Source organism: Heterocephalus glaber, unplaced genomic scaffold (genome assembly GCF_053883595.1).
Source record: "Heterocephalus glaber isolate CG9 unplaced genomic scaffold, H.glaber_assembly_v1.0 deba00001687, whole genome shotgun sequence".
NCBI classification, from domain to species: domain Eukaryota; kingdom Metazoa; phylum Chordata; class Mammalia; order Rodentia; family Bathyergidae; genus Heterocephalus; species Heterocephalus glaber.
Window position 1 is genome coordinate 21,644,805 of NW_028258412.1, and position 19,078 is coordinate 21,663,882.

Genomic DNA, 19,078 nt, shown 5'->3' on the forward strand with positions numbered 1-19,078 from the left:
CAATCGCTGCTCGGCCTTTTGGCTAAGATCAAGTGTAGATTTTCTGGTCTCTGTAGATTTGCCTATTGTGGACATTTCACTAAACAGATTCATACAATGTGTGATCTTTTGTGTTTGGATTCTTTCATTTAACATGTTTCTGGGGTTCATCCATGTTGTAGCCTGTGTCAGAACTACATTTTTTTTTCTTTTCCTGTATCAGGGATCAAACTCAGGACCTTGCGCTTTCGAGGCAGTTGCAGCTCCACTGAGCTAAATCCCCAGCCCCTGAACTTCATTTTTCATCTCTAAATAATATTCCATGGTATGGATAGACAACATTTTCTTTACCCATTCATCTGTTAATGTGCATGTGGGTTATTTCCATCTCCTTTGGCTACTACTTTTTTTGCTGTTAGGAACATTCATGTACACTTTTCTTTTTGTGGCACTGGGGATTGAACCCAGGGAGCATTGAGCTCCATCCCCATCCATTCAAGAAAATTTTTTTTAAATTTTGAAACAGGGTCTTGCTAAATTGCCCAGGATGGCCTTGAACTTGTGATCCTCCTGCTTCAGCCTCCCTAGTTGTGATGACAGGCATGCACCACATTATACGTGGTTCATGTACATTTTGTTGTTGTTGTTGTTGTTGTTGTTGTTGTTTTGAAGCAGAGTCTCCCCTTGTAGTTCAGGCTGACCCTGAACTAGTGGTGATCCTCCATCAGTCTCCCAAGTGCTGGGATTATAGGCATGCGCCTCATGTACATATTTTTTAGTGAACACATGTTTTCTTTTCTTTTTTTTGGCAGTGCTGGAAATCAAACCCAGGCCCTTGTGCATGCCAGGCAAGCACTCTACTAATTTAACTCAGTGGCCCCATACCTGCCTGGCAAGCACAAAGCCCTGAGTTCGATTCCCAGTACCAAAAAAAGATTTAAAAAACCATGGACGAACCTCAGCGATCCTATGTTAAATGAAAGATGCCAACACAAAAACCACACCATAGATAATTCCACTGTACAAAATGTCTGCAGCGGGCAAACCCATCAGGACAGAAAGCAGGTGTGTGGCTTCTAAGGAGTGGAAGAAGGAAGAATGGGGAGTGACTACTAATGAGTGCTGGGTTTCCTTTGGGGTTGGTGAAAAAGGCTTTGGAAGTCAGAGGTGATGGCTGCACATTATTGTGAGTGGGACAGAAGCCCCTTGATTGTACCCCTTAAGTGACTAATTTTAGGGACTGGATGTAGGGAGGTCCATGTCAGAGTGTGTCTCGGCAAGCACGAGGCCCTGGGTTCAACACCCAGCCTATTCTGGACACTGAATTTATTTTTTAAAAAGTTATTGGGGCTGGGGATTTAGCTCAGTGCCGGGGATTTAGTTCAGTGGTTCAGCTGCCTGCCTCGCAAGCACAAGGACCAGAGTTCAATCCCCGGTACCAAAAAATTTTAAAAATTTTTAAAAAATTATTTAGGTGCCAGGCATGGTGGTGCACATCTATACTCCTAGTACTTAGGAGGCTGAGGCAGGAGGGTCCATGTAAGTTTGAGCCCAGCCTGGGGTACACTGCGAGACCGACTAAAAAAGCATTGGGGGCGGTGGGGACGGGCCTGGCATAGCTCACCTGAAAGGTGGGGCGCGGGCCCCCAGCTGCCATGTGGGTGCCAGGAAGCAGAAGCAGCTGTCGGTGCGCAGCTCCCGGAGCCCGGGGAAGCCCGAGAGGGCTCTGTGGGAAGGCTCTGGAGAACTGACCAACCCTTCTTCCCGGACGTCAGTAGCGGTGGTCCCGAGGCGTCAGACCTCAAAGACGGATGAGGCTGGACCACATGGCGCGGCTAGTGCGCAGGACGGGTGGTCAACCACACTTCTGAAGATGGAGTCGGAGAGCCTGCATGTTTTTTCTCCAACATGGAATACGGAGTGGGAGAAGGAAAAGCCGGGGTGGGATGGAGCGGAGGTTAGGCCTAAATGGACCACTATCTGTTCACCTATGGGCACTGATACAGTAATCAGAAACCGAGCTCGGCGCCCTTACCGAGGCAAGCATGTTTACGGTAGAATGACTCAGCACCGTGCACTGTGTTCAGTATCTGCAGGTACCCAAGCGTGGGGACAAGGGCAGTGGCTTAACTTCTGCATAAGTGCTATGGTTTAGAATTTTTTAAAATTATTGTTTTTATTCTTTGTCTTTTAAGATTTTGGTTTGTTGGTTTTGGCCGTAATGGAGCCTGAACCCAGGGACAACCTACCACTGAGCTCCACCCACAGCCCTTTCTGCTTTTTATTTTGACATAGCATCTCAATAAATTGCCCAGGTTGGCCTCGAACTTGAAATCTTACTGCTTCAGCCTCCTGAGTAGTTGGGATTACAGGTGTGCATCTCTATGCCCAGCTTCGGTGCTGTCCTCTGAATGTGTCCTTCACAGGTTCATGTATTAGAAGCTTGGTCCCCAGCGTGGTGATAGTAAGAGGTGGGAGGACCTCAAATAGGCAGACAGTTAGGTCACTGGAGGCACCGCCTGCAGAAGGGGCTAAGTGGGAAGGATTCTCACAAGTCTCCAGTTGCTTCTCAATAGAAGTTGTTGTACAAGACCAACACAGCTGGATGCAGTGTGTGTAGCTCAGTGGTAGATACTTGGGTAGATACCTGGGTCTATCCCAGGACTAGAAAAAGCACGGAAGGGAGAGGGAGGGAGTGAGGAGGCAGGCAGGCAGGCAGGCAGGCAGGCGACTGGGCCCCTCTGGTTTTGGCTTCCTGTCTAACCATGTGATGTCTCCCTTGCACACATTTACCCACCATGCTGCCGTGTGCCATGATAGGATGCAGCCAAGGGAGTCCTCACCAGAGCTGGTACCATTCTATTTGGACTTTCAGCCTTTAAGACTATGAGCTAAATAAACTTGACATCTTTAAAAAAAAAAATTGGGGGAGACTGAAGATGTAGCTCAGAGGTAAATCAAATCTTCTACTTGTTTCAGTCCATTTCCAACCCTTTTTATTTTTTTTATTTCTTTATTTTTTAATTTTTATTTTGAGGCAGTGTCTCACTAATTCACTAAGCTGCCCAGGCTGGGCTCAAACTTGTGACCCTCCTGCCTCACCGTACCCAGAGTGCTGGGGTCACGGGTGTGGGCCACCACACCCAGCTTATATTTTTCCGTACTCTAAAAGTAATATAAATGTTTTGTACATAACTTGAAAAAATATAGGAAAAGATAGAGCCGAAATAGCAAAATAGACTAGTATTCAACAACCCAATGGCAAAGTCCGTATCACTTTGATGTTTCTTCCATCTTTCCTCGTGGTTGAATATCTGTACTAACAGCAGTGCCCGCTCTGTAATGGGCTTGCTGGAAATCTCGTTATGTATCAGTCACTGGCTCTTTATTGAGAGAAAGTTAAACAGAGAAAATTTCACCATAAAGCAGAATGTGGCTACCACTGTGTGCCGACTTTGTATCTTTGGATTTTCAATTCTGAGGGTACTGGAAAAGCACCACAGTTAGGCCCAGCGCAGAGGGGAGGCTGGGCTCCGTGCAAGGCGCAGCCCAGAAGTCACTCTGTGAGAACCCTGTATGGAGGTTCATGGCACAGTCATTTAGAGACCCAGGGCAGAAACTGCAACCCACAGCCCACTTACTTATTGCCAAGTGCCAACACTGCAATTACACCTGAAAACTGAGGCTTTAGTTTAGAAAAAAATAACTCACATTAATGTCCTTTGTCTTAAAAGAAAAATAACACATGTGCCATAGGTTCGCCACCACTGCTCTAAGACATTTACTTTCTTTTAAAAAACTTTACTTAAAAAAAAAAGCTTGACTTATTTTTCTAAGAAAGGTCTCACTATGTTGCCCAGAACTCCTGGGTTCAAGCTGAGACTAGAGAGGCTCCTGCCACAGTCCAATAAACAAACATCCACTTTCTTGAATATACCCAGTCACATCTCCAGTAAGAAAATAATCTCAGGGCCAGGGATTTAGCTCAGTGGTTTTGCCGCCTGCTGCACAAACGCAAGGGCCCGAGTTTGATCCCCAGTACCAAAAAAAATAATAATAATAATAATCTCAATTGGATGAAGTGGCATGAGTTTGTAATCCCAGCACTCAGGAAACGGAGGCAGGAGGATCACTGCGAGTTCAAGGCCAGCCAGGGGTACATAGTAAAACCCTGGATAAGGAAGAAAGAAAGCAGGGAGGGAAGGAGTAAGGAAGCAAAAGGGAGAGGGGGAGGGAGAGAAGAAGAGAGGGAAAGAAAGAAAGAAAGAAAGGAAGGAAGGAAGGAAGGAAGGAAAGAAAGAAAGAGAGAGAGAAACAAAGAAAGAGAGAGAGAAAGAAAAAGAGAGAGAGAGGGAGGGAGGCATGTAGCTCAGTGGCGCAGCACCTGCCTGGAAATTGCAAGGACCTGAGTTCGAGTTCTAGTATCAAAAAAGAAAAAAAAAAGATTTTTTTTCCAGTTCTGGGGCCAGCAGTCCAAACCCAAGCCTGCCAACAGCACCCTCCTCGCTGGTCCTCTCCTGGAAGGGGAGTGAGAAGTCTCTTTCTCCCCTGCTTTATGCTCTCCCCATAGTGAGATTCAAACCAGGGCCTTTGCACTGAGCTCATCCTCAGCCCTTATTTACTTATTTACTTTTATTTTGAGACAGGGTCTCTCTGAGGCCCCAGGCTGGGCTCTAACTTGGCATCCTCCTGCCTCAGCCTCGCAGAGGGCTGGGATTCAGGCATGTGTCACCACACCCGGCTTCAAGTATCTTTAAGAAACTGAAATGGAAGGAAAGGGAGACTGAAATGGAAGGAAAGGGAGCTCCTTGAGGTTCCACTAGGGTCAGGGAGGCCCTGGCCGACTCTGATGGGTCAGGTGGGGCCCGAGCCAGAAGGATGGGTGGAGAGCGGCTCTGCTTCACCTGACCTGTGACAGGGTCTCAAAGGTCTGGGCAGGAGCCACGGGGACAACTGCAGAAGCAAGGCCAAGAGACACCAGGTCAGGTTGTCCCAGGATAACCCCGGAAGCCGAGTCGCTGGTGACCACATCTGGAATTAATGGAGTATCTGTCCTTGCCACTCATTTGATATATCTGCATTCATTCACTCCAACATATTTTCTCGGGGGTTTTGGTTGCTGTAGTTGGTTTTGATGTTTTGAGATAGGGTCTCCCTGCAGTTCAGGCTGGCTTTGAATTCACTATGTAGCCAGGCTGGCCTTGACCTCATGGCCATGCTCTCCCTTCTCATGCATAGATTCCCCTTGGCGGACCTCATCCTCACTCATTCCTGATGCCAGCGTCGTCACCCTCAGGAATTCCCAGTCCACGTCTGAATTCAGTACAGGTCTCTTGGGGGACGTAGCTCAGTGGGAGAACAGTTGCCTAGCAGGTGTCAGAGCTCAGGCTCAATCCTCAGTACTACAAAGAAAAGATGCAAGCCACAAGAAGAAAGATGCCATTATTTAGATACAATATTAGCTAAGATTTAAATAAACTGCTAAGTACATGAAAATCAGGGTAGGAAGAATCAGGTCCTTTCCTTCAGAACTGATAGGAATGCAAACTGAGACTTTCCCCCAGACAAAGTAGGTAATATGAGCTCTAAAAAATGTTCAAACTCTTTGACTCTATTATCTACTGTCTAGGGTTTAACCTAAGAGAATAATTGTGAATATTTATTACTCTTTATGAATTCATTATTCATTGACGTGTTCATTATTATGAAAAATTGAAAGGTAGCCAAAGTCTATAAATAGGAACCTAGTGACATAAATTATGTATTCATTCACTGGAAGGAAAGTATTGGTTCGTAAGAACACAGGTGCAGGCCAATTACCTTGCAGAAAGTATTTAATGAGTTGGAATAATTTCCATGATATATTTTAAAATACAGAATAGTATGTACACTACAATATTAACTTTTCACAAATGGATCTATGTGTAGCAGAAAAAATCAGTTTCCTTCTCCTATAAAACGGAAATAATAATATTATGCACCAGTCATGGTGTGGGGTGCTTATAAGCATGAAATTAAACAAGAGCAAAAAACAAACAAAAAAGCAAAGAAAATCCCCAAAATCAATAGCACCCGAGTTTTATGCTTAGGCTAGTGCACAGCATAAAGAACTCGGTAAAAGCGAATTATCATTCTTGTAATTGTAAAAAGATGTGCATCAAAAACTAGCAGTAGGGCCGGGGATTTAGCTCAGTGGTTCCGGCACCTGCCTTGCAAGCACAAGGTCCTGAGTTCGATCCCCAGTACCAAAAAAAAAAAAAAAAGAAAGAAAAAAAGAAAAACTAGCAGTAGTGGCTGGGGATTTAGCTCAGTAGTGCCACCGCCTGCCTCTAAAGTACAAGGTCCTGAGTTCAATCTCTGGTACTACAAAATAAACCAAAAAAAACAAAAACAAAAACAAATCAACTAGCAGCAGTTATCTTTAAGTGGTGGCATTGTGAGTGATTTTTATTTTCTTTTGTATGGTTTTTCATATTTTTACAATCAATGTATTTTCTTCTTGTAATCAGAAAAAGAAAGAAACATGAAAAGAAAAAAACAACCTTAAGATTTTGGTCTTTATAACCATGTTTACTGGCTCCTCTCCAAGTGATAGAACTGTACTCAAGGTAAATCTCCCTTCCCTGGGAGAGTGATACCATAGTGGATAAAGGTTTTGATATTTTTGGTAAGACATCCTAATCTGCGCTACACTCTTCTGATAAAAATGGAGGTGAACAGCACTATGCAATAACTGAAAAATATTCTTAACAGGTCAGCTCTCCATGATTTTTTCTTTGTACTTTTTTCCCCCCTGGTACTGGGGATCAAATTCATGACCTTGTGCTTGCCAGGCAGGTGCAGCGCCACTGAGCCACCTCCCTGGCCCTCTCCACGATTTTTTCTATTTTTTCTATCTATCTACCTATTTATTTATGTATTTATGTATTTATTTATTTTCGATAGACTCTTGCTATATAGCCCAGGCTGGCCTTAAACTCAGAGTGATCCTCCTGCCTCAGCCTTTTGAAAGTCGGGATTACGGGCGTGTGCCACCACACCATGCCAGGCTTCCATCATATTTTTATGCCTAGATATGAAATAAAATGTGCAGAGAACTGCTTTAGATACTAGGCAAGAATTACAGAAGGAGCTTGGTGTGGCAGTGTGTGCCTGTAAATCCTGCACTTGGGAAGCTGAGGCAGGAGGATTGCAGGCCAGCCTGGGCTACATAGTGAAACCTGGTCTCAAAAAAAAAAAAAAAAGAATTTGAGAAATCCAGGCTTTATAACCAATTTGGACATAAAATCTCTATGAAAAACTAGGAACTGAAAAAGTTAATGATGGTTCACTAATTGAAAATTGGATGAAAATTGAAGTTTCGATTATGTCATCACCAACTAACATTTCTGGTGCCTGTTCTCGTAACTGTTCATGATTCAGCCAGGCATTTCAGGCCAATTTAAAGATGATTTGCAGAGTGACTTGAAACATATTGGAATTTCCAACATTCAGCTTTGAGACTTTTTTTTTTGGTACCGGGGATCAAACTCAGGGCCTTGCGCTTGTCAGGTAGGCAGTGAAACCTCTGAGATAAATCCCGGCCTCAGCTTTAAAACTTTTAAGTTCATATCCAGGAAGAGAAAAATAAGAGGAAACAAAGATTCTTCTTTAGTCATCACTTCCAATGTATGTAGTTGAAGAGAAAACTGACAAAGCTTTCAATGAAGGATTCTTCTATTTAACCATCTGTAGATATGGTGGGGGAAAAACCCCTCAAAATTTCCAGCCATCTGGTTGGATGAGACTGGCTCCATTTTCAGCCAGTGGAACATTGTGCATCCCTTGACCACAGTGATTGGCCCAGTGCTCTGCAATCAGATTCAGTGAAGGGATTTCTGTGTAAACTCTTTCCCATGGAGGAGGAGTAATAACTGATGGGAGGAGCTCCCATCTCTCATCTAGAAACTTCCTTGGGAAAATCTGCCTGAACCTAGAACACACATGGAGAGGAGGATGCTGGGAAACTGAGAGTTTAATCATGTCCTGGCACCCTCATGACAGTGCTAGCTTGAGCTTGACCCAAGGATTCCTGCTACCTTGGCTATCAGCCAGTGTGTTCCTCCTTGGTGTTTTGGCTCAAGCCTGTCACCCCATAATGTGGCCACACTGTAAACAATTCTCATACAGGAGGAAAGAATGCAAAAGCCAGAAAAGCCAGGATCTTTGTCAAAGTTAATTAAAAAATACACTATGTTACAAGTAATTTAAAATCAAATGCAACTGTTTCCTACACTTCTAATGGACATGTTTCTCCAACTGTGGCTCATTGAACAAAATGTTGTATCTCAAATATCTTCCTTCTTTTTTTTTTTTTTTGGTACCAGGGATCAAACTTGGGACCTTGTGCTTTCGAGGCAGGTGGCGGAATCACTGGGCTAAATCCCCAGCCCATAACTCAAATATCTTAATGTTGCTCCCTTAACCCTGCCCTTTTGCCTTGTTTTTTTGTTTTGTTTTTTTGGTACCGGAGATCCAACTCAGCTCCTTGCGCTTGCGCAGCAGGCGATGAAACCACTGAGCTAAATCCCCGGCCTCCTTTTGCCTTGTTTTAAATTTATCTTAACCCTGGATTCAGTCCCTAGGACCAAGAAATAAATACATACATAAGTAAATAAATACATAAATAAACTTAAGATTTGTCCTACTTCTCTAGAAAGTTTTTTTCAAGTGCCAAATCTTGAAATTATTTAGCTATTGAAATAAAAGAGGCCATTCTAAAGAGTTAACTTGAATTAGAAGAGATGAGAAATAGAATTGAGTCAGTTAAAACAAAAACACCTTCAATGGAAGGCCAAAAGAGCTGTGTTTTAGAAATTAGACCAATAGTGCTAAAAAGAAAAGGCCAGGCATGATGGTACATGCCTGTAACCCCCACACTCAAGAGGCTGAAGCAGGAGGATCACTGCAAATTTGAGGCCAGCAGCAAGACTCTATCTTATTTGAAAAAAAAAAAAAAAGAAAAAAGCTATTCAGAAGTTAGTGTGGCGTTTGGGAATGTTATGTTATTCAAACTCATGGTCTACCATCCTGATATATAAAAGATGCTGCAAGTATTGTGATCTAGAAGGTGTGAAGTTTTCAAAATTAGAATTCATAAAAAGTTGACATTTGGGGATCAATTAAGCATATATACATTCTTGTCTTTTTTTTTTTTTCCTTGGTACCAGGGATCGAACTCGGGACCTTGCAAAGGCAGGCATGCCACCACTGAGCTAAATCCCCGGCCCTTGTTTTGGTTTTTTGAGACAAGGTCTCACTATGTAGTTCAGGCTAGCTTGAACTCACCACAGCGACCCTCCTGCCTCAGCCTCTCAAGTGCTTCGATGTTTACAGGCGTGTGCCACCACACCCAGTTTACACTGCCTCCTTATGGACTGTACAGGAAGAAGTGGTGAGGAGTGCTCATCTTTTTATCTTGTAGAACCTGGGACTGGAATTTTCAAGGGAACTCTTCTGTCACCTCACTCTGAATATCGCCATCCCAGATGCTTGCCTTGTTTATCGCTGACTTCCTGTTCGTATTGCCCTGGATCTGTCCAGTTTGGCTGTAAATGGGCAAGAGCGCCAGCCTGTCTTGCCTTGGATTGTAAACAGCTGGCAGAGAGGCAGGGTTTGGCGCTTTCTCTCTGAATCATTCAGCACAGCAGCAGCACAATTAGGGACTTAATAAACGTGTTGATCATGGTTTTTAAAAGGAGGCTTAGGCACATTCATTATCTTCTTGGTCTGCCAGAACTCCCGAAGAGCATGGGAAACCCAACTTCAGCTATTTTTAATACTTTGGGAGCCCTGGAAGCTGATGCCAGATGGTTGAGGAGACCTATCAGTGACGTCTATCGGTGAATGTCTGAGATGCTGTATTTCCATGTTTCTGTAGCTGTTTGATGTGATATTTTTACATTTATCTGAAAACTTGAAATGTTTTAAAATGATTCACTTCAGTATGAAACTCAAATTTTGGGCTCTTCAAAGTGCTGACTTTCAAGTAGGTGGGGAATCACAGTGCTTCATTTTGAATTTTACCTGATATTGTTAGGGAGGGGTTGCTTACATTTTGATTTTGGGGAAGGGCAGGGTGCTAGAATGGAACCCGGGGCCTTCACCTGCTAGGGCAGTCCCAGGTGTGGTAGTGCACACCTGTAATCCCAGCCCTCAGGGAGGCTGAGGCAGGAGGATCACAAGTTCAAGGTCAGCCTGGGCAACTTGGCCAGACCCTGTCTCAAAATTTTATTTTATTTATTTTTTGTTTTTTCGGTACCGGGGATCGAACTCAGGTCCTTGCGCTTGTGCAGCAGGTGGCAAAACCACTGAGCTAAATTCCCAGCCCCCATCTCAAAATTGTTAAAAAAGGGGGAGGTGTCTGGGGCGTTGGGGATGTAGTTCGATGCAAACCTTGGGGTTCGATCCCTAGTACCATCAAAAAATATTTTAAACAGAAAAAGACAAAGTCCAACATATGGCGCAGAAAGACGTCTGTCCTTAGGGGAGCGCAAGGATCGGTAGTGGACCTGACTAAGGGCGGCGGTCAGGAGCTGCTGTAGGAGGCTCAGCAGAGCAAGGTGGGATCTGGGGGACGGAGAAGTGGGTGGACATGGGGTTAGGGCGAGGAAAAGCGGCAGAACAGGAAGAGGGGGAATGGAGGGTGCACAGGGGGATGACCAGGGCACAGGTGCTGCAGCTGCATCCAGATGTGGACTTGGAATTCCTGAGAACGACACTGGTGTCAGGAGTGAGGGGAAGCCAGCCAGCGAGAATCTGCATGAGAAGTGGAGAGGCCCAAAGGGCTTAGTGAGTCCAGAACTCCCAGGGCAGGCGGAGGAGACTCTGAAGAGCCAGGAGGGAGAGGCAGAAAGGAAATTGAGAGAGGGAGACAGAAACACCTGGCAAGACACACCAGTCCTATGTGTGATGGCGGAGCTGCGTGGTTGTGCACACCTGTGATCCCAGCACTCAGGAGGCTGAGGAAGGAGGATCTCAGCGAGTTCCAGGCCAGCCTGGGCTACGTGAGTTCTAGGCCAGCATGAATTACATAAGGAGATTGTCTCAAAACAAAACATCACATGTGTGATGATGGTTTCCATCAGTGGTTCTGAACTGGGGCGATTTTGTCTCCCAGGATGGGTTGGCAACATCTGGGAACGCTTGGGGCTGGGGCGCCACAGCCATCTGGCTGGTAAATGTGGGGATGTTGTTAAAAAGCCTGTAACTCGCAGGTCAGCCCCTCCCTCTCCACAAAGAACTACGTGGCCAGAATGTCAGCAGGGGCAAGATGGGAAGCCCCTGGCTCACATCTCCATGTCCCCCCTGCTTAGCATGGCAGTGTGTGAAGCATTATTTCAGAACGTATTTCCATGTATTATAGTAGCCAACAATCTACAATATGCCAAGTACTGTTAAAAGCACTTTAAAAAAGCAAACAAGTAGGGTGGCACCTATATATCAGCTACTCAGGAGGCTGAGGCAGGAGGATCACAGGTTCCATGCCAGTCTGGGGAATTTGGTGAGACCCTGTCTCAAATGAAAAAAGGGTTGGGGAGGTAACACAGGCTACAGAGCTTGATTCAAGTCCCAGTGGCACAAGACAAAATGAACAAACAGCATGTAAATACCATTTCCTGCATGGGAGGCACTGTCCTGCACATTATGCATGTTAATGCACTGAGCTATCCCGACCTCATGAAGGGGGGACTGCTAGTGTGTCCACTCTGAGGTGACAAAACAGAGTTGAAGTAACTTGCACTAGGTGACACGCGGGAGAGCAGTTACTCAAAATTAAGCTTTCTGGGGCCAGGGATTTAGTTCAGTGGTTCCGCTGCCTGCCCCGAAAGTGCAAGGACCAGAGTTCGATCCCTGGTACCAAAAACAAAAAACAAAAAAAAAACAAAACTAAAGTTTCTGCCAGGTGTGGTGGCTACCTAGTGAGTTCAAGGCCACCCTGGACTACATAGCCAGACCTTATCTCAAGAAAAAAAAAGCCAGGTGCGGTGCACACCCGTAATCTCAGCACTGGGGAGGCTGAAGCAGGAGGATCACTGTGAGTTCGAGGCCAGGCTGGGCTACATAGTGAGAACCTGTCTTAAAAAAAAAGACACAATTTTCTATTTTGAGATAGGGTGTTGCTAAGTCACTAAATTGTTCAGGCTGGGCATAAACTTGTGCTCCTCCTGCCTCAGCACACAACAGTGCTGCAATTATAAGTATGTTCTGCCATGCCCCACACAATTCAACCCTTACAATCAATTATTGAGTAGTATATAAGCATTCACCCTCTTATTTTAAATTTTTTTTTTTTTTTTTGCGGTAGGGGGGATTGAACTCTGGACCTTGTGCTTGCGAGGCAGGCAGAGGCACCACTGAGCTAAATCCCGGCCCTCATTTTAATTTTTTTTCGGTACCAAGGATCAAACTCAGGACCTTGTGCTTGCCAGACAGGTACAGTGCCACTAAGCTACATCCCCAGCCCACCCTCTTATTTTTTGAGACAGGGTCTCCCTGTGTAGTTTAGGTTGCTCTTGAACTTACTGTGCAGCCCAGGCTGGCCTCAAACTCATGCTGATTACCCTGCCTCAGCCTCTGGAGTACTGAGATTACAGACATGCCCAGCTTCACTTTCTATAGTTATATATTTTAACAGGTACCATAATGTTTACTTTATATAGTTCTTTATTCTCTAACCTTTATAGCTCCTTAATAGCTGTTTATTCTCTTTTAAAACTTTTTTTTTGGTACCTGGGATTGAACTTGGGTCCTTGGGCTTGGGAGGGAGGCGGCAGAACCACTGAGCTAAACCCCGGTGCCCCCCCCCCAAAAAAAGGTCTTAAAAGTGAGTTTTTTATCTGATTTGATTTTATTTTAGTTTATTTTCATTTTTGCAGTGCTAGGGATTGAACTCAGGCTCCATGCATGTGAGACAAGCTACCTCTCCTCTTTGAAAGTATTTTTCACAGCTGGGTGTGGCAATGCATGCCTATCTTCTAGCACTCTGAGAGCCTGAGGCAGGAAGGTCACAAGTTCAAGCCCAGCCTGGGAAATTTAGCAAGATCCTGTCCAAAAATTGAAAAAATTGAAAATAATTTAAAATGAAAGGACATGTAACTCAACACGAAGGCCCTCGATTCAGACAGGCAAAAGCCTGTCTCAAAAAAACAAAACAAACAAAAAACAAGGACAAAAACAAAAGCAAAACATATATAATTTGCTTATTTTTTTCATTTTTTAAAATTCTTTCATTAGTACATTTTAGGTATACAATGCATTTACATTTATCATTGGGTGCTTGTACCTGTACATGATGTATCTTGGTTCTTTTTTTTTTTTTTTTTGGTACTGGGGATCGAAATCAGGTTCTTGCACTTGCGCAGCAGACGGCGAAACCACTGAGCTAAATCCCCAGCCCCTATCTTGGTTCTTATTTTTTTCCCCATTACCTGTGCGCCCTTCACCCCCTCTACCCTTCCCTATTTACTAGATTTCGTTTCCATTTTTATTCTTTTCTCATAATTTTTCTTTTCCCTTCTTTCCTTTCCCCTTCCCCTCCCACCCCCCTACACCTTTGGACCTTTTCCTATTTCAAATTATCAGTTATTCATTTTAATCATTTTAATCCTTATTTACACTTTCAGCTTCTCACACCAGAGAAACTATTCGGTATTTACACGTGTGTGTCCTATTTATTTCACTTAAAAGTATGGTCTCAACATGCATCCATTTAGCCATAAATGTCTCTAGTTTCTTGTTCTTTATGGCTGGGTAGTACTCCATTTTATAGAAAGACCAAATCTTCTTTATCCAGTTTCTAGTCGATGGGCACTTGCGCCGCTTCCAAGCTTTAGCTGTTACAAACTGTGCTGCCATAAACATGGCTGCACATATATCCCTGTGGTATGATTCTTTTAATTCTTTGGGGAAGATACCCAGCAGGGGAATAGCTGGGTGAAATGAGAACTTTAGTCCTAGTTCTGTGAGGAATCTCCATACTGGCTTCCACAGTGGTTGCACCAGTCTGCACTCCCACCAACAATGGAGAAGGGTTCCTTTCTCCCCACAGCCCCGCCAGCATTTGTTATTGGTTGATTTCTTGATAGCAGTCATTCTTTCTGGGGTGAGGTGGAATCTCAGTGTTGTTTTCATCTCCATCTCTCAAATGACCACTGATGTTGAACATTTTTTCATATATTTATTTGCTGCTTTTACTTCTTTGTCTGAGAAATGTCTGTTCTGCTTATTTATTGTTTTGAGACAGGGTTTTGAGACAGGCTGGCCTTGAACTCACAGTGATCCTCCTGCCTCAGCCTCCCGAGTAACTGGGATCACAGGCCTGTGCTACTATGACCCCCAGCCCAGATATGGCGCAGGTTACAAGGGTGGGCTCTAAATCCAGTGCCCAGTGTCCCGATAGAAGAGTAGGGCTGGGAATGGAGCTCAGCAGTGCAGCATCTGCCTGGCAAGCTTGAGTCCCTAAGTTCGATTCCTGGTACCAGAAAAAAACAAAACAAAACACAAAGGAGACTGTCAAAGGAAGACAGAGGGTGGTATGATCAGCCACACACAAGAAATCAGGGAGCCAGTAGCAGGTGGAAGAGGCAGAAAAATGTGTGCTCGGCAGCCTTTAGAGGTGCAGACTCTGCCAACGCTGCCATTTTCCACTTCCAGCCTCCAAAGCTTTGAGGGAATAATTTCTGTCCAATCCACCAAGTTTGTGCTAAGGTGATACTATTACAGGCAGCTAAGTTAGACAGAAATTAACACACAGTCAGAGAAGGACTGAGCCTGCAAGGAAGTCAGCACAAGCTAGAGACATCCGAACTGAGGCTGGAGGTGAATCTGGAGAGCAAGGCCTCAGGATGGAGGCACAGTAGCCAGGCCTGCGAGAGAAGTGCAGCCTGAGACCGCACTGCAGTCAGCAGCCTGGTCCAGCAGGCACAGACAGGCAGCAGCTGCACGGGTGACAGGAACACCCTGACCCCCTTCCCCTCCCTTTCCAAAGCACCTCTGTTCTTTCCGTGTCCCCTGCTATGTGACTCGTTCCCCACTGGGTCCTTATTAGCTAAGCGGCTGTACTTGTGAGCCCGTAGGTTGGCTGTAGTCTGACCCACGTTGTACTCATGCTGTGACCTTGCTGCATAGATTATCCTTGATAAAGGGCCTCAGTGCCCACCCACTCAGGACCTCCTGTCTCTCAGGAGCTTTCTTCTAATAAACCTTGCTTACTCTTAATCTCCATTGTCCCTTGGAATTTGTTCTTTGATATCTGGCGGACAGGGCTCGGCACATCTGACATCTAGCAGGTCAGGGTTATACCCTTCCACACCAGTACAGCACTGGAGGAAAGCAGCACACCTCTTCCAGCGTCTTCCTCTCCCGTGGCCACTCAGGCTCCTCAGGAAGAGGGGCCGTGTCCCTTCCTTGGGGCCTCAGCACCAGTGAGGGCTCAGTCAGAATGGAGTGGTCTTATGGATTCAGATTTGGAGCCTGCATTTGCTGGCAGGCGAGCTGCTTCTCCACCCTGCAGGGAGTTTCCAACCTCCACGGAGAGGTTAAGGTGAGTGCAGGCTTCCTGACGAGGAAGGACTTGTTTGGCAAGGTCTGCCTCTTTCTTAGGAGACTAAAATACAAGTGAACAGGACAGGGCTGTGGACAGGAGGGCTAGCACCTGCCCTAACCTTCACCCCTGCTCACTGAGCAGCAGGCAAGAGGGCTCCATAGGGGCTGTTTCCCAAGCTATGAAAAGAAGAAAACCCAGTCTCCATTCTGCCTGCTGAGGAGAACTGGGGGGGGGGGGGGCTACAAAACCGCTCCTGCCTCATTTCTTTTACTCCCTAGAAACCACTTGCAAGTTCTGGTTCTGTCAGTATTTCCAACCATTCAGCAAAGTTTAAGACGAGCTGCCAGTCTAAAATTTTTATCTTGGCCAGATGTGGTGGCGCACAACTGTAATGCCAACACTCGGCAGGCTGAGGCAGGCTGATCTCTGTGAGTTTGAGGCCAGCCGGGGTTACACAGTGAGCTCACAGCCAGCCTGAATTATATATCAAGACCCTATCTCAAAAATAATACCACTAGGACCAGGGATGTAGCTCAGTGGTTCCGGTGCCTGCCTCACAAGCTCAAGGTCCCCAGTTTGATCCCTGGTACCAAAAAAAAAAAAAAAAATAATAATAATAATAATAATAATAATAATTTTGACATCCAAAATAAACCTCTTATCCTTTAAAAAGAAAATTTGGAAGTTTCTTTCAAATTATTATTATTTTTTGAGACAGGGTCTCACTGTCTAATTCAGGGTGGTCTTGAACTATGTAGCCCAGGCTGTCCTCGAACTCATGGCAATCCTCCTGCCTCCTGCCTCAGCCTCCTGAGTGCTGGCATTACAGTCATGCACCACTACACCCGCATCTCTCAAATTAAAGCAGCAAAAGTTTCATTATCTAAATTTTATCTAAAGTTACTAAAGTCTGTTTCAACTTCATGTTATAGTCATAAGACCACAAGGTAAAAAGCCAGCTATTTTTAGCTTAGGGCCTAGGAACAGAATCTCAATGAGACAGGGTCTTTCTATGTAGCCCAGGCTGGGCTCCAACTCTCAGCAATCCTCCTGCCTCAGCCTCCCAAGTGCTGGCCTTACAGGTGTGTGCCACCACACTCAACCCCTTGTTGGCTTTAATAGCCTTTCTGTTGCTGCTTTCTAACTGCCTTAAATTTTGTGTGTGTGTGTGTGTGTGTGGTACTGGGGATTGAACTCAGGACCTTGTGCTTGGGAGGAAGAAGCAGTGCCACTGAGCTAAGTCCCCGGCCCAAATTGCATTGAATTTTTGTGTGGACATGTGGTGGGTAGCTCAGGGATAGAGCGTTTGCTTAGCAAGCTGAAGGCCCTGGATCAATGGCCAGGGCCCAAAACCCCGAAAACATAGCTGTTGTGTGTTCTTCAATATTATTGTAGTAGCTTTCTTGAGGTATAATTGACATAGTACACAATTTACTCATTTAAATTGTATAATTCAATAATACTTTTTAGTATAGTCACAGAATTGGGCAACATTCCCATAGATAATTTTATGACTTTTAAAAAATCATTCCTAAAGAAATCTATTCTAGAGTTAGGTCTTTATTATATAGTAACTCTTTGCCCAATTTTGCTACATGCTATGTTCCACTGTTTCCATTTAAAAGAAATACATTCTTTTATAAAAAGGATGTTTTTGTTTGTCCATTTATCTTTAGTGATGACTGATACATTTGGATTTATTTCTACTACATATTTTGTGCTTCCTATGTTTAGCCTTTCTTTGTTTACCACCTTGTAGAAATTGGAGTTGTATCGCTTCTCAGCCTTTTGGCTAAGATCAAGGGTTGGAATTGTATTCTTTCAAATATTTTTTTCTCGAATCTCTGAGATGATCCTATTCTATTTGTTAATCTGTTAGGGTAGTGGATGAGCTGACTGATTTTTCTAATGTGAGGCCAGCCTCATCTTCCTGAAACAAACTCGACTTTTTTTTTTTTTTTTTAAAGTGGGACAGGTTTATTTAGCTGGCAGTTTGTAGAGGTTTCAGTCCATAATTGACTGGCTCCAAGGCAAGGTGGCACACAGCAGAGGGGCAACAGTTCATGGAGGTAGAAGACAGCAAAAACAACAAGGGCAACTTGTTCTTGACTGTTACAAATACGAATGAGGAGCTCTCACTTTCTGCCCTAGGGCAGGACTGTAAAAATGACTGCAGGCTGAAACTCGGCAAAGCATTCTTAGTGTGTGGAAAACAATTACAAACTTTTTGTATCTTTAAAATGTTTGTGCCAAAAGATTAAAAACTCTCCCACTGTTTGTTATAAACACATACAGAAATTTAAAAAGTGTATTCTGATTCATACTTAGTAAACTTCAATTTAAAACATTACAAACATAAAGAAAGAAGAATGGAAGGAAATGGAGCTGGGAATGTAGCTCAGTGGTACAGCTCAAGTATAGTGCCCTGGGTTCAACCCCAGCACCAGAAAAACACCTCCTCAAACACCTCTTGGCAAAAAGAAACCACACTGTCATTCACAGTCACTCCATTTCTCTCTCTCTCCAGCTCTAGCAGCTTCTACTCTCCTGTCCCCCTGGATTCCTCTGTTGTGGATATTTCATATAACTGGAAGTGCACAACACGTGACCTTTGGGTCTGGTTTCCTTCACTTAGCATGTTTTCAAGATTCATTCCCCACATGGCCTGTGGTAGTCTTGTATTCCTTTTTTTTTTTTTTTTTTCTCGAGACAGGGTCTTGCTATGTAGCTCAGGCTGCCCTCAAACTCGCTGCAATCCTCCTGACTCAGCCTCCAGAGTGCTGGGATTACAGGTGGGCACCACCTCCCCTGGTAGTCTTGTATTCCTTTTCTGGCTAAACACTATCTGATTGTGTGGATGTGGATGCACAGTTTGTTCCTTTGTTCATCAGACAATGAACATTTGGGTTGTTGCCACTTTCAGCTATTATGTATAATGCTCCTGAGAATATAAGCATAGAAGTTTCTTCGTGGGCATATTATTTCGTTTATTTCTCAGAGCAGAATCACTGTGACTTGAAACAAAGCTTTTGTAAATAAGGAGGGGAAGAAGGGATGAAGGGGGGAGGGGAATGGGAAAAAAAGCAGGATATATCATGGATAGGTGCAAATTCCCTATGATGAGTGTTATCATTATGTAGATCTAAAAGCTACCAATAAAATAAATGCAAAAAAAAAAAAAAAAGAATCATTGTGCCATTTTGTTTTGGAGACAAGGTCTTGCTATGTAGTCCAGGCTGGCCTCTAACTCCTACTGATTCTCCTGAATATTGGATTATAGGCTGGGGATTTAGCTCAGTGGTTCTGCTGCCCAAGCACAAGGTCTCCAGTTTGATCCCTGTTTGATCTCCGGTTCAAAAAAAAAGGATTTACAGTACTGCATTACAGATGTGTGCCACCACGCCCAGCCTTGCCGTGTGTGTGTGTGTGTGTGTGTGTGTGTGTGTGTGTGTTTGGTACCAGGGATCAAACTCAGGACCTTGTGCTTGCAAAGCAGGTGCAGGAACCACTGAG